Genomic DNA, 14,719 nt, shown 5'->3' with positions numbered 1-14,719 from the left:
CTGATGAAGAACTCTTACGTATACCACGGTACCTACCTAAAACAAGAAATAAGGGTTCGCATTGAAATGTCTAGGAACCGATGTAGAAGTCTTCTGTATACACGTAGTACACAGTACCTACCTAAAACAAGAAATAAGGGTTCATATTAAAATGTCCAGGAACCGATGAAGAACTCTTACGTATACCACGGTACTTACCTAAAACAAGAAATAAGGGTTCGCATTGAAATGTCCAGGAACCGATGAAGAAGTCTTACGTATACCACGGTACCTACCTAAAACAAGAAATAAGGGTTCACATTGAAATGTCCAGGAACTGATGAAGAACTCTTACGTATACCACGGTACCTACCTAAAACAAGAAATAAGGGTTCGCATTGAAATGTCTAGGAACCGATGTAGAAGTCTTCTGTATACACGTAGTACACAGTACCTACCTAAAACAAGAAATAAGGGTTCGCATTGAAATGTCCAGGAACCGATGAAGAACTCTTACGTATACTACGGTATCTACCTAAAACAAGAAATAATGGTTCCCATTGAAATCTCTAGGAACCGATAAAGAAGTCTTCTGTATACACGTGGTACACAGTACTTGCTTAAAATCAAATTGATTTATTGGAACGATTAAATGTATGTCTTTCTTTTTGTAAACATACAACCTGGACACTAAACCAAACATGTTAACTTTTCAAATGGGTTATAGTAATGTAGGTAAGTGCAACCAAAAAATACCCTGGACAAACAGGATATAATAATATAACTAAAATGTTATTTCATAATCTTCCCTTTAGTTACAAATAGAGAAAGTGATGATATCCTCACTGGGATCTCCCGTGCTGAGGATTTCAATTACATTGATATTTAATTTAAATGAAGTAATTATAAATAAATTAAGTAGAGTTAATAAATATATTACTTGGTGTTTTTTAATATAGTTGACTGGTTTCGTTTCAGTCTGTAGTTGGTGTCAGAATATTATCTATTTCTGATCTCCCTATGTTTTGTATCCAGCCTTTTATTTGAGATTTAAATGTTATAATATTGTTGTGAGTTTTGAATGAGAGTGGGATTTTGGTGTAGAGTTTAGTACCACAGTAAAGGAAGCTTTTTTGCCCAAATGTATTTGTAGTTTTTGGATAAGTTATTGAACCTGAGATCTAGTATTTATAATATTTTACGTACAATAGTTTTTATTTCTTGTTGCACAAGCAACGATTCCCTCGTATAGTGACGGCAGTAGGAGTTTTTCAAATATTGTTAGGTTAATCGTAACATAGTATTTTTTTTACACTAACCGCATAGAGGATTTCTTAAAAATTGTATGTTATTTGTCTAGAAATCATACTAACTTTTGTCTCTATACCTTCCAACGTTTAACTCATATACTCCTTAGTTTATTTGTTATTTTTTAGGATATTAATGACTGTATGATACTTGATATGTATATTATACTTTGATTTACTATTATTTAAATTCGATATTAATTACGGCGTTGGTATTTTGCCATCACTTATTAGTTTATACATCAGACATTATTTTTCTTCTTTTTATAAACATTTGTTTTGTAATACATAATCAGTATATTATATGTATTTATTTTCTGTTTATCTGACGAGTAAATTATTTTACTGTTTTCAGTCTTACTGGTTTTGCAACAAACATGAATAATTAAATGCATATATGAATGTACAATGTACATACTTACTTTATACTTGAAACTTTGCTTTATTTACAATATTACTTTATTAGCATTTGATTTTTATCTTTTTTGTATTTAGTTATGCTATTATTCATGTATTATGTTACACGTACATACATAAACTGTCAATTTACCCTGTAAAAGCCCGATAGGGCGTTAATGAATAATAAATAAATAAAATAATTCATTTTCAAAATCTTACAAAAATGTAATGCGAAATTAGAGAAATTGGAAATAACGCGAGTTCATGAATTGCAGCTATTTGTTAAAACGGTCTAATTCTAAACCTGTATAAGTATTGGTAGTTAGTAACAGAAACCTTATCTAAAGTATAAAAATTAAACAATAACATAAAAGCTACTATTACAATGGTGTTTTTAACTCAAACAATTAATTATCGGTAACATCATCCTTGAGTTGAGACCGCAGTGACCTTGCATAGAACCTTTTATGATTTTCCCTACAATAATTAAACAATCCGTGATAAAATTATCAATGAATACAGGAAAAAAAATTAATAACAATAATTTGTCATTGTTATCCCTTTGGCTCCGGTGCGTAATCGGGAAACACTCCAAACGCGCGCCCAACATACGTGCACGGTTGACATTTACTTGAGAACGGGTCGCTTCTACGACTTGTTCTTGAGTTTAGCAGCTTGTTCTCTCCTCTCCTCAAAAAATCATAACATAGGCTCTGAAATTATTTCTCTCAGGTCCTCGACGGGAGTGAATGTAAAATAGTGGAACAAACTCCCTAACAAAGAAATCTACTGCCAACCAGAATTCTAAAAACTAACGAACGCCACCGAAATTGTGTTTTCGACAACATAAAGAGTCTTCCATCTGCTTGCAAAGCAGTATGAAAAACAGTGAATTTATTTGGCAGATGTGAAACGTCTAAATTGATTTTTAATGAAGGAAGTTATTAAATTAAAGACCGATCGGTGGCTGAAATGACATCGCGTTTGGTTCCTATCCTGGAGTAGTGTGTTCAATTCCTCGGCTGGTCCTTCATCAAAACACAAGCAACATTTTCCGCTTACTGTGGTGGTAGTAGGAGATTATCAAATAATAATAATAATATCTTTATTTAGGAAAGTTTACACATTACAACTATCCATACATATTATGGTGTACATTGATTTGTAACTTTTTATATTTAAGGTTATAAAATTAACAGAAAAATACAAACATAATATTGTGGAGGTAAAAAGAAAATAAAAGTACAGTTGAATGAAAGAAACTGTGTGAATTGTCATCCTTCGGTCCGAGAGTGACAAAATGGTTCTTGGATCTAGGCAGGACAGATTCCGAAATGATACTAAAAATGTAATTTGAAATCACGAACGCCTCTATGTATCTTTATGTATCATTTTTATGTATCTTGGTTTTAACATACTTATTTTAGCTAGTCTTAAATCCTGTATTCGTCTAGGATAACTTGAAACCTGTAAATTTGACTGTCCTGAAACGGGAATCCTTCCTAGTTGGACAGTCAAAATCATAAAATGTAATCAATATTATAAAAAAAATAAAAAATAAAAATAAACTAATATTATGTAAACTTATAAAGAAATAATGAATCTGAAATGGAGAGTTGAATATTTAGGTTAAATTTATTTATTTATTTATTATTACTTTATTTTAATGATTGAATCCTAATTGTTAATTTAAAGATTATAATTAAAAGTACTTTTTTTGCCTTAGTTCAGGTTTCTCAAATACCGCCTCACTAGGCTGTGTTGAGGCAGAATTTTTCGTGTTAGTTCCTAATACCTTTGAACATACCTATACTTGTATTAAGATGTATTCGCTCAATAATGTGGTGACTTCAATAACTGCGAATTTGGGTGAATGCACCGGTGAAGGCCCTATTCTTATTTTTGATATTGTTAGGATATTTGTAACCCGGGAATGTTAATCTTTCTTTTAAAAAAATGTATGGTAAAAAAGTGAAATTAAAGTAAACCAGTTTTATTATTTTTTTATTTTTGATAAAAAAAACAATTCTTTTATTTTAAAATTAAACAGTAACTTTGTAAACATCACTTATGGGTCCACCCATAAGTGATGTTTACAAAGTTACTGTTTAATTTTAAATTATAATGTCACATCACAAAGTAACTGCTTCATATGAAGAAAATTCTTTTATTATTATTAAAACATTCACAAATAAATATACTAAAAATTATACATTTATTATCATTCAGATCCTTAGATTATTTAGGGAGAAGAATATAAAATATGAAAATATATCCACAGAATATATTAAAAGGCAAAAAATCGTAATTTTTACATAAATTTTAATAAATTACGAAAAGGGTTTTAGGAATTATCAGTCAAATGCTGCAGTGATTATGTTAGCCTAATAGAAAAAGAGGTACACCAGAATGTAAAAAAAATATGGAATTTTTCTAAAACTCAACAAAAAGAAATGATTGGGGATTTCCCAATAACATGTACTGAAAAGAAAAATGTGCCGACAGTATCTAAAGTATAGTTAATCTCTTTGGTGATTCATTTAAAAGTGTTTACGACACAAATATTCCTTTCAATACTGTTCCAGATATTTTAGAGTTCAGCACACATTTCTTAGGTACTTAAATTTTTAAAATAAAAATTCCAATTGAATGTATTAATTACGTGATCTTGGTGAATCAACTGCATCTAATAACACTGTCTGACAGGAGAATTGTGTCAGACCTGGATGTATTACAAAGAGTCATTATCAACTTAATTGACAGTCCTGCCATCGTTGCCATTATTATTTTCCATGTGCCGACTAGTAAGTGACTAGTAAGAGAAAATGTAACATTCTCCTGCAATACATAAACAACCAACTAACTTAAAGGATGCATAATATGTTGTTGTTGTTGCTTATATGTTGTGTTGTTGTAATTTTTTTTTTACTTTATGTTACTCTCTCAATTTTAAATTTTACTCTCTCAATTTCAAAATCATTCAATTTTACTCTCTCAATTTCAAAATCACAATTTTACAAGTGTGTATTTTTTTACCTTCTTTAAAATGGATTAGGTACATCTATTTACTGTCAATATCTCCTGTATAATACATATTCTCTTATTGTACTGCATCATGTATCACTTCTATGTAAAAGCCTTTTTAGGCGTATATATATATAGGGCACTATTTATGTATTTATTGACTCCATTTATAGAATTACGCGTAATCTACACCAACACTTTACTGAATCCAACAGATTTTAGTAGCGTTGATAATGTAGTTTTAGTGATTTGTTTTATATGTAGTATGGTTCTTGTTTCTATATTATTTGATGTTACTGTTACATGTTTTAAAAATACTTTTTTTAATATTTAGTTCATCAGTTTACTGTTATATCATGCTTTAGAAATTGTATAATTTTCTATAGCTCACTAGGTATATTACGTCCAAGTAAAAGCCCGGCTGGGCTTAAAAACATATAAAATACCGCACAGAGTTTTGGCGACCGGGCGGAAATAGTTAAGGGATCACAAGGCTGGCTAAATGAAGCGTCGTTCCGTGCAACAGCGTCATCCCGTCTTGCCACGCAACGCAAGGGTCGCTTTTACCCCTAAGCACGCCAAATGATATTTAACATCAAAAACGGAGATCTGTTTAATCTCAGTGTGACGGTTTCTCAGGTTTTTTCAAATACCTGATATTGACAATGTAATTATTATATACCTCCCTACTTCTTCAATCAGAGTACGTTGTGAGGCTGAAGGTCTCACACTAGGGCGATACTGATAGTATCTTCCTCACTGAAACGAGACGCAAATATACGTAATATTATTTTAAATGAGTAAATCGTGAAATAACACAATTTAATCAAATAAATTTACTTGCGTACGCTAGGATTTGAACCCGCGACCTCCAGCTTACTAGTCGAGAGCCTTACCCCTTGACCACGGAGCCGTCAATGGGTTGCCAAGAGTTTTTGGAAATTCTTTGATAAAAAAATGAAAATGTACGAAATCTTTCGCCGTACGTAATGTACATAACAAATGTGTGCGTTAAATAAAGTCCTGCTTATCAGCCTTCACAGTTTGTGCATTAAAATTTTATGTTTATTAAAATTTCAGTGGTAAATTTAATTTATGTTTTGAGTCATGTAGCAATAATTTACAGCTATTTTTAAACGTTATTTTAATGAGTCGTGATACATTATAAATGTGTACCAACCATAAAATATAATAATAATTAATATTATGCAAACCGGTTTTAACTTCCATATTCTTAATTCTCTTACTTCGTTCTACACGCCAAAGCCAAAACCATAAATAGTCCCTTCTTTACTCCTATCCATTATGTTTACATCGATTTAACATTATTTCCACTTCTCAGGCTAATTTGTTCGGTTTTGTGAACGCTCATATCATGGTCGAACGAACCTAACCTAACTATAACAGTAATGTTATAGTAAGAAATATGTATGATCTAAACGGTGTTAGAAAGAGAAAACACCACGCTTTATACTCAAATGTAGGTAGTTGAAACCATATAAGAATTAAAATATAAATCTTGATGAAACCAAAGGTTTCGACCGCATTTTAAGAAAAAAATTAAGTTTTTAATAATAATTTTAATATGAAATGAAGAAAAAAGAGGACCATGGGCCAGTAAAGAATTCAATTTGGCATTTTTTGTGAGTAAATAAAGTAAAAAAGCACAATCTTGCCCTAGATACAGTGTTTTTTTTCCATTATTTCTGGCTTTCACCCTTCGAGGGTGTTCTTGGCCATCATTTAAAATTATTGAGAAATGATAGATACAGTGTTAACGTAATGAAAAATACAATAAAAAATAAAAAAGTTGTAAACCAATCTTTTTTTTGTGTAATTTTTTAATTTCGAATAATAACACATTTGTGTTCTAACGTAAATCAACCATTATAATTTAAACTTGGTTTAATCATTTTTATTAATTCGTAAAAAAATTAAATATTAAAAACAGCGATATGTTTTTAAAAAAATAATTATCATTGTCCCCAAATAATTGTCAAAGTTGTACCTAAAATAAAAAAAATTGAATTCTTAAATTGCCAATCTATAGTAACAAAGTCGCCATCCACGTCAGGTCTGTTTGTGAGTTTCGTTTCTTTGATGGGGTTTTCACTATCATTTAGAGAATTTCATCCGAAATTTTCATATATATATTAAACATGCATATTCTATTTTATAGAAAGTAGAGAAAAATATGCCAGAAGGCGATGATATAAATATGTGTACCTTTTTTTCAATATTTTTAACTTGATTAACTTTAGTTTAGAAGGATTCAAATTAATTGAATTAATATAATGTTAATTTTTAAAAAAGAAGCAAGCAAATTGTGATTTGAAATTTCATATAAATGAAATGAAAATACTTGGTTTTAGGTCACTTTATTGATAAATTTTATTGTCTTTATTTAAGGCAAAGAGGATATTTTAAGGCACTCGTGCATTTTTATAATTAGTTGTAATGATTGTGCAGCCTTCTATATTGAAAAACATCACGTAATATAGAAACTAGAACAAAAGAACACGTAAGATGCTTAACTAGTTCAGGTTTTTCAGAGTTCGCGGAACATTTAGTTACTGAAGACCATACTTTTGACAGTGATACAGGTATCAAAGTCCTACATAAAAATGGAATAGGTTTAAGACTAAACAATTTAGAAGCTTTGGAAATAAAAAAAATTAGTAAATTCAAAAATTAAAATTATTAATAACCAATTAAATTTAACTGTCAGCCCAATTCTGAGTATGTTCCCCATTACTTCACTCATCCCAAGTTCCCCTCCCCCAGCTCTCTCCCACAACTTACACACTGTCCCACTCTAGTATACTGCCTCTTTCTTTTTTAATAATTTATGTATTATATATGTGTACTTCTGTTTTTAGTGGCATAATTTTTTATAACTGTCCTGATGATGGTGCGGAGGTACTGAAACTGGTAGACAATAAAATTTGTCAATAAGGTGACCTACAACCAAGAATGTTAATTTCATTTATTTAATATAATGGTATTTATATTGTAAATGCATTCTTTTCAAAGAGGGTTGAGTGTGCTACATGTTGTAAGATATCATTGAAACTCTTATAATATGAAGTTGGAAGTTATAAAGTAGTCCTACCAGTTATCATGTTGCTGAAGGATGGTGTTTTGGTTGGCTGCTGGAACAAGACTGAAAAGGTATTATTTCCATGCCATGCTAATCCTGCTAAGCTAATCTCGGCGGGCAGTAGGAATATCAAAGTTTGGACCGGACGTATTCACTATGGAAATTATTTGGTTTTGTGTAACGAATATGACTGGGTAAGTGTCAGCAAAAAGCAATAGTAACAACAACACATATAACAAATAACACATTGTTAGGTTAGGTTATATAAGGTTGGATTTTATCTACTAACATTAAAGTTACAGAGGACTGTTCCCTGTTGGTGATTGGCAGCGTGGCGCCGTGGATTTGATTTTATAAATATCTACAGTTTTATTTTCAGAGTCTGATACACAGTAGACACATAAGCAAACGAAAAACTCAACGTGAATATAGCAATCATAATAAACACTTGAGCCAACATTAAATTAAAAATTAATTAAATTAAAATTAAAATTAAACCCTCTGATATGAAAATATCTGGAGACGGTGAATTTTTTTCCCATTTGATATCTGGTGAGTCGACGTGTTGTTGTTCTTGTATTGTTTTGTATTTATTTTACTTATGTAATGCACTTACATAGTGTTGATTGACTAGCTGATCATTTGTGGAAAAGTGAGTGGAAGGGTTTAGTTTTTCCTATGTTATATTTTCCTATATTTTTCCTAACAAATCTAAAATTCAAAAATACATGATTTTTATCTTCAGTAGGTGAATGAATTTATGCCGCCGTTTTTACAATAGTTAGTCCAGCATAGTTGCTTTCCGATCGCTCCTCGCATTCACGGCCATGGCAATTATTAAAAAACATGTATCTTTACTTCTATTGTTAAAAACACTCCGTTAAATATTACGTCTCGCGCCTTCCCCGGGACTAGCTGGTGATATATAAAACTAAAATAAGACCCTATGTACCAATGGGGGGAGGGGGGGGAGACAAGAGACTTCGATTCTTCGGAGACAAGTGAAAAAAAAATGAAAGGGGAGGGAAAAGGGCGAAGAGAGGAATAAAAGGGAGGAGGGGGGAAAAAAGAGAGAGAAAGTTTGACATAGTTGAAAATACTTTCACTACACTTCCCCCACTTCGCCTCCTTGTCTCCTTTCCTGCTAATCCCAGCCAAACGACATGTTAACATTTTTCGTTGCATTTTGGTCATCGCGAAGAATTATCGTGTCAATTATGAATATCCGCACATATTGAACTCGGCTGTGATTTTTGAAGTGAAACTTCTTTACCCGCGTCATGCAATTTCGAGTACCGGAGTAAAACCAACTCATGACCGAAACGAAAATGCGGGACCGATTAAAGTTCATTTGATCTAGTCAAAGTTTTGAAGTAAAATATAAATGCTTCTTAGCTCATCTCGACAACTGGCGTTGGTGGTGTAATGGTCAGCGTAGTTGCTTTCCAAGCAGTTGATCCGAGTTCGATTCTCGGCCATCGCACATAATTTTTTTGTTTTTAACGCCTTTTTTTTTTTCAATGGTTGACCATAATATCAATCCACTAAGTAATATTTTAGGCCTGTAGCATACTTGAAAAGTTAAAGAATGATATAAAATTTTTTATGATGTTAACGATAAAAAAATAAAAAAAAAAAGTGGGTGTGTCAAGCCTACGCAAGACAGAAGTGAAACTTCTAGTATTCTTCTCTCTTATTATTAGGGCTTTTTTATACTAATTTTCATATATTTATTGGCAGGTAGAGTAGAAATTAATATTGTTTAGCGTTTGCCAACGACCATACCATGTTGAACACACCGGTTCTCGTCCGATCACCGAAGTTAAGCAACATTGGGCGCGGTCAGTACTTGGATGGGTGACCGCTTGGGAACACCGCGTGCCGTTGGCCCATTTTTTATGGTAATTTCATGTTTTTTTTATTTTTTTATCGTTACTATCATTAATAATATCATAAAATTCTTTAACTTTTCAAGTATGCTACAGGCCTAAAATATTACTTAGTGGATTGATATTATGGTCAACCATTGAAAAAAAAAATTCCTGCAAAGTTATGGATGTAATTACGATCTTTTTCAAGCGCGTATGTAATGATTATTTTTATCAACGTCGCACACACCTTGCTAATGTTTTCAGTATTATTAGGGCTTTTTTATACTAATTTTCATATATTTATTGGCAGGTAGAGTAGAAATTAATATTGTTTAGCGTTTGCCAACGACCATACCATGTTGAACACACCGGTTCTCGTCCGATCACCGAAGTTAAGCAACATTGGGCGCGGTCAGTACTTGGATGGGTGACCGCTTGGGAACACCGCGTGCCGTTGGCCCATTTTTTATGGTAATTTCATGTTTTTTTTTATTTTTTTATCGTTACTATCATTAATAATATCATAAAATTCTTTAACTTTTCAAGTATGCTACAGGCCTAAAATATTACTTAGTGGATTGATATTATGGTCAACCATTGAAAAAAAAAATTCCTGCAAAGTTATGGATGTAATTACGATCTTTTTCAAGCGCGTATGTAATGATTATTTTTATCAACGTCGCACACACCTTGCTAATGTTTTCAGTATTATTAGGGCTTTTTTATACTAATTTTCATATATTTATTGGCAGGTAGAATAGAAATTAATATTGTTTAGCGTTTGCCAACGACCATACCATGTTGAACACACCGGTTCTCGTCCGATCACCGAAGTTAAGCAACATTGGGCGCGGTCAGTACTTGGATGGGTGACCGCTTGGGAACACCGCGTGCCGTTGGCCCATTTTTTATGGTAATTTTATGTTTTTTTTTATTTTTTTATCGTTAACATCATAAAAAATTTTATATCATTCTTTAACTTTTCAAGTATGCTACAGGCCTAAAATATTACTTAGTGGATTGATATTATGGTCAACCATTGAAAAAAAAAAGGCGTTAAAAACAAAAAAATTATGTGCGATGGCCGAGAATCGAACTCGGATCAACTGCTTGGAAAGCAACTACGCTGACCATTACACCACCAACGCCAGTTGTCGAGATGAGCTAAGAAGCATTTATATTTTACTTCAAAACTTTGACTAGATCAAATGAACTTTAATCGGTCCCGCATTTTCGTTTCGGTCATGAGTTGGTTTTACTCCGGTACTCGAAATTGCATGACGCGGGTAAAGAAGTTTCACTTCAAAAACATAAAATTACCATAAAAAATGGGCCAACGGCACGCGGTGTTCCCAAGCGGTCACCCATCCAAGTACTGACCGCGCCCAATGTTGCTTAACTTCGGTGATCGGACGAGAACCGGTGTGTTCAACATGGTATGGTCGTTGGCAAACGCTAAACAATATTAATTTCTATTCTACCTGCCAATAAATATATGAAAATTAGTATAAAAAAGCCCTAATAATACTGAAAACATTAGCAAGGTGTGTGCGACGTTGATAAAAATAATCATTACATACGCGCTTGAAAAAGATCGTAATTACATCCATAACTTTGCAGGAATTTTTTTTTTCAATGGTTGACCATAATATCAATCCACTAAGTAATATTTTAGGCCTGTAGCATACTTGAAAAGTTAAAGAATTTTATGATATTATTAATGATAGTAACGATAAAAAAATAAAAAAAAACATGAAATTACCATAAAAAATGGGCCAACGGCACGCGGTGTTCCCAAGCGGTCACCCATCCAAGTACTGACCGCGCCCAATGTTGCTTAACTTCGGTGATCGGACGAGAACCGGTGTGTTCAACATGGTATGGTCGTTGGCAAACGCTAAACAATATTAATTTCTACTCTACCTGCCAATAAATATATGAAAATTAGTATAAAAAAGCCCTAATAATACTGAAAACATTAGCAAGGTGTGTGCGACGTTGATAAAAATAATCATTACATACGCGCTTGAAAAAGATCGTAATTACATCCATAACTTTGCAGGAATTTTTTTTTTCAATGGTTGACCATAATATCAATCCACTAAGTAATATTTTAGGCCTGTAGCATACTTGAAAAGTTAAAGAATTTTATGATATTATTAATGATAGTAACGATAAAAAAATAAAAAAAAACATGAAATTACCATAAAAAATGGGCCAACGGCACGCGGTGTTCCCAAGCGGTCACCCATCCAAGTACTGACCGCGCCCAATGTTGCTTAACTTCGGTGATCGGACGAGAACCGGTGTGTTCAACATGGTATGGTCGTTGGCAAACGCTAAACAATATTAATTTCTACTCTACCTGCCAATAAATATATGAAAATTAGTATAAAAAAGCCCTAATAATAAGAGAGAAGAATACTAGAAGTTTCACTTCTGTCTTGCGTAGGCTTGACACACCCACTTTTTTTTTGGAATATCGCATCGTCAAGTAAAATATTTAACCCGCCTCAGTGAACATCGCTGTGTTATATTATTTGATCAAAGTGTCAAATGGAATTGCCTTAATTATATTTGAACTGATTTGTGTAAAAGGAACCAGCGGCTACGGAAGACCAGACCGAAGGGTACGTCTTTTGGCCTTAACCAATCTTTCCTCTCCTGTAAACATATATACGGCAACTTCAATTCGTTTTGTTACTTTGTTAAGATCTTTACAGCACTCCCCATCTCCGCACAATTGCGAGCGAAAGATTCGCGCACCACCATTCAATGGTCTCATTTCGAGCCGAATTATGTTGTAAATTCGTTCCAAATTGCAATCTATAATCAATATTTGTACCAAAGTCAATTTGAATTATAAATAAGTTAAAATTGGGCCACCAAATAGCTAAATTAAAACGGATTACATTTAATGCTTCGTTGTAAATTAAAGGCTGACATTAATTTAATCGTCTAAGTAGGTACCGGATTAACCGCAAGTAATCGTATCGTCTAAGTAGGTACCACTTGTATTTAATGCCCAATTTTAATTGACCTTCAAAAAGCCTTCGATACAGTAAGCCATGACATACTTCTCAAGAAACTCGAGAAAATTGGTGTAGTTGGTCCTGCTCTTAATCTATTCAAATCATATCTTAGCAACAGAAAGCAATTCGTTAGCATCAATAATCAAAATAGCAACCACCTACCAATAAACTACGGAGTTCCGCAAGGATCCATACTAGGACCACTTCTGTTCCAAATTTATATAAATGATATCTCCCAATTAGATTTAAACGGTGATATTTTTTTATATGCAGATGATACTGCAATTTTCTACTGGGGTAAAGATTTAAACATCTTACTAGAAAATGCACAGAGTGACTTAGACAAAATTAACAGTTGGCTCCAATCAAATATATTAACAATGAATGTTAAAAAAACAGGATACATGATTTTAAGCTCAACTCGTAAAATAATTCCTCCTCATGTACCCTTAAAAATTGAAAATAACAACCTGCAAATCCTGATACAGGAGAAATATCTTGGACTGTGCATTGATAAACACCCAACTTTTAAACAGCATATTCAAGATATTAAAGATAAAATCACCCCCTTAATTAGCGTATTCAGCCGGATATCATATCTGTTACCAAATAAAATTAAAAAAGGTTTATATTATAGCCTCGTACACTCACATTTAAACTACTTGGTTGAAATCTGGGGAAATACATGTGAAACATATATAAACGAACTACAGGTAACACAAAACAAAGTAATCAAAAAACTATTTCACTTCAAATCTAGAACATCAACAAAAAAATTATATATGGAAACAAAACTATTAAAATTAAGAAAATTATATGAATATAATATATGTCTTCTTATTTACAAAATAAATAATAAACTCATACATACAAATACAGAACTCATTAAAACGTCCCAAGTACACACACACTTTACACGGCAACACGATAAAATACATTTAAACACCATACATACTCATTATGGCAAGCAATCCATTGGTTACGAGGGAAGCAACATATACAATTGCCTCCCAGACGAAATTAAAAATGAAAAAAGTATAGGTACATTTAAAAAAAAATTGCTCAGTTTTATGCTCAATCAACAAAACAATGAAAGTGAATAATATCAGTGTGTAATATATTTATGTGTAATATATATGTTATTTCTAGTTAAATAAGTGAAAAATGTAATTTTCTTTTATCTAGAATAAAAAAAAATAAAAAATAAATTTTAATTATACGAGTACCTATTGTGTCGCTGGCGTTGGTTGGCTAAGTAGGTTGGCCCGATGCATTTACAACCGTTATTATAATACAGGGTTTTCCAATGAGAGGTGTTATTTTGAATAGCCTGTTATTTCGGTAGATGTTCCCTTTGAAGCTGTTATTGTTTGACATTTGACAAGTACAAACTACGCCATTGATAAAAATGGAACGATACACGCTTCAACAACGCATTGAAATTATTAAAATTCACTTGAGTGAATCAAATGCAAATCATTTTGAGTGGTAAGGCCCATTTCCACCTCGGTTGCTTCGTCAACAAGCAAAATTGTCGCATCTGGGGCTCGGAAAACCCAAGAGTTATTGTTGAAAAGCCTCTCTATCCTTAACGTGTGACTGTTTGGTGCGGTTTATGATCCGGCGGAGTCGTTGGACCTTATTTTTACGAAAATGAGGCTGGAGCAACAGTTACGGTGAATGGATTGCATAGCAAGAGAAGGCCGAAATTGGATGGTATTGATCTGGAAAACATTTACTTTCAACAAGATGGCGCTACGTGCCACACAAGCTACGAAACCATTGATCTTTTACGATTGAATATCAAAATAACACCTCTTATTGGAAAACCCTGTAGTTAATAATAATTCAGTTGCTATTGTGTTCAATTTAGAAACATTTCTCAGGAGAATCATTTACTTAAATCAATTACGCAAGCGTTAGTTAAATTATAATTAATTATGGGTTAATTATTTATTGCTAACATTATGACAACTAAAGAGAAAAAGTTGAAATGACTGACGTCTC

At 32.5% G+C, this 14,719-nt stretch overlaps 6 non-coding genes across 6 annotated transcripts; 3 read left to right on the top strand and 3 right to left on the bottom strand.

Moving 5' to 3' along the window:
* The first annotated feature begins 9,580 nt into the window (after positions 1 to 9,580).
* LOC149410915 (5S ribosomal RNA) lies at positions 9,581 to 9,699 on the top strand. Its single transcript, XR_016304925.1, has one exon. It is a non-coding gene; the product is annotated as a 5S ribosomal RNA (ribosomal RNA).
* A 322-nt stretch (positions 9,700 to 10,021) lies between these two features.
* LOC149410914 (5S ribosomal RNA) lies at positions 10,022 to 10,140 on the top strand. Its single transcript, XR_016304924.1, has one exon. It is a non-coding gene; the product is annotated as a 5S ribosomal RNA (ribosomal RNA).
* A 323-nt stretch (positions 10,141 to 10,463) lies between these two features.
* On the top strand, positions 10,464 to 10,582 carry LOC149410913 (5S ribosomal RNA). The gene has a single exon (XR_016304923.1). It is a non-coding gene; the product is annotated as a 5S ribosomal RNA (ribosomal RNA).
* A 429-nt stretch (positions 10,583 to 11,011) lies between these two features.
* LOC149410912 (5S ribosomal RNA) lies at positions 11,012 to 11,130 on the bottom strand. The gene has a single exon (XR_016304922.1). It is a non-coding gene; the product is annotated as a 5S ribosomal RNA (ribosomal RNA).
* A 323-nt stretch (positions 11,131 to 11,453) lies between these two features.
* Positions 11,454 to 11,572, bottom strand: LOC149410911 (5S ribosomal RNA). The gene has a single exon (XR_016304921.1). It is a non-coding gene; the product is annotated as a 5S ribosomal RNA (ribosomal RNA).
* A 323-nt stretch (positions 11,573 to 11,895) lies between these two features.
* On the bottom strand, positions 11,896 to 12,014 carry LOC149410910 (5S ribosomal RNA). The gene has a single exon (XR_016304920.1). It is a non-coding gene; the product is annotated as a 5S ribosomal RNA (ribosomal RNA).
* Positions 12,015 to 14,719: the final 2,705 nt, after the last annotated feature.

Source organism: Hesperophylax consimilis, chromosome 26 (assembly GCF_061612785.1).
Source record: "Hesperophylax consimilis isolate HC1 chromosome 26, BYU_Hcon_1.0, whole genome shotgun sequence".
NCBI lineage: Eukaryota > Metazoa > Arthropoda > Insecta > Trichoptera > Limnephilidae > Hesperophylax > Hesperophylax consimilis.
The sequence above is the reverse complement of the archived record's forward strand: the minus strand, read 5'-3'. Positions and strand labels throughout refer to the sequence as shown.